This window comes from Chrysochloris asiatica, unplaced genomic scaffold, assembly GCF_000296735.1.
Source record: "Chrysochloris asiatica unplaced genomic scaffold, ChrAsi1.0 scaffold00002, whole genome shotgun sequence".
Classification (NCBI taxonomy): Eukaryota; Metazoa; Chordata; class Mammalia; order Afrosoricida; family Chrysochloridae; genus Chrysochloris; species Chrysochloris asiatica.
The window spans coordinates 21,772,094-21,773,897 of record NW_006408520.1 but is presented as its reverse complement, the minus strand read 5'-3'; positions in this window follow the sequence as shown (position 1 = coordinate 21,773,897).

The following is a 1,804-nucleotide window of genomic DNA, read 5'->3' as shown; positions in this document are numbered from 1 at the left end:
GGGCCTAGAACAAGAGAATGTTCTGCCACAGGTTCAGGCTGCCTTGCCATCCACTCTGCCACTTAGGCCATATGATCCAGCATATCCAATGGTGCTTGAAGTGTCAATGGCAGATATAGAGATGAAGCTTGGACTGCTTGGAAGGTCCCTACTGGTGAGTCACAAAGAAGACCCTTAAGATTTTGGTGCAAAGCCCTGCCATCCTCTTCAGATAACTGCTTTCCTTTTGAGAAACAGCTGTTGGCTTGTTACTGGGCCTTAGGAGAAACAGAACCATGGGTTACCAAATCACCATGTGACCTGAGCTATCCATTATGAATGGATGTTATCTGACACACAGTCATAAAGTTGGACGTGCACAGCAATACTCCATCATTAAATGAAAGTGGTACATACAAGACTGGGCTAGAATAGGACCGAAAGGCACAGGTTGCATGAGGAAGTGTCCTAGATGCCCATGGTCTTGATTTCTGTCACATTACCTTCCCTATCTCAGTCTGTGCCTATGGCCTCAGAGGAAGTTCCTTATAATCGATCAGTTGACTGAGGAACTGCAGATGGTTCTGCATGATATGCAGGCACTACTTGAAAGTGGACAGCAGCAGCACTATAGTCCCTTTCTGAGACTTCCCTAAAGGACAGTAGTGAAGGGAAATCCTCCCAACAGGCAGCACTTTGAGTGGTTGTTTATTTTGCTGGCAAGAAGAAATGGCCAGATGTGCAAATGTATACTGATTCATGGGCTGTGGCCAGCGGTTTGGCTGGATGGTCAGGGACTTAGAAGGAACATGATTGTATTTTTCCTTCTATTCTTTTAGCTGGAGAAATGCTAAGTGTGTTCTTCCCTTTTGGTTTTCTAACTTCATGCCTTTGAACACTTCATAATCATATTGACTTAGAAAGTCAAATTTTGTTTAGCTCTTTTACTCATTTATTTCATTTACTTTAGAATGTCTATGCTGGAGAGCAAGTTTCACAGTCACTTCTGGCATTCATTTTGATCCATTCTTTTCTTTCTTTTTAATGACCTTTTGCTTTCTTCATGGATAGTTTCTTGATGGCATCCGTCAGCTCTTCTGGTCTTTGGTCATTAGTGTCAAATGCATCAAATCCATTCTTCACATGATCTTTAACTTCAGGTGGGATATGTTCAAAGTCATATTTTGACTCATGTGGACTTTTAAACTTTTTTTCACCTTTAGCCTGAGCAATTGATGGTCTGTTTCACAGTGTGTCTCTAGCCTTGTTTTAGATGATGATAGTGAGTTTTTCCACTGTCTCTTCCCACTGATGTAGTCAATTTGATTCCTGTGTATTCCATCTGGTGAGGTTCATGTGTTTTATGATTATTAAAAAGGATATTTGCAATGAATAAGTCATTGGTCATGGAATATTCTATCATGAGATTTCCAGCATCATTTCTATAACCAAGGCCATATTTTCCAAGTACTGATCCTTCCTCTTTGTTTCCAACCTTTACATTCTAATCAACAGTAATTATCAGTACATCTTGATTGCATGTTTGATGTATTTCAGACTGAAGAAGTTGGTAAAATTCTTTAATTTCATCATTATTGGGTTTGGTGGTTGGTGTGCAAATTTGAATAATAGTTGTATTAACTGATCTTCCTTATTGTTGTTGTTCAGTGCAATCAAGTTGGTACCAACTCATAGTGACCCAGTGCACAATAGAACCAAATACTGTCTAGTCCTGGGCCAACCTCACAATTGTTGCCACACGAGCACATTGATGTTGCCACTCTGCTAGTCCATCTCACTGGGGGTCTCATCTTTCCTCTGAACC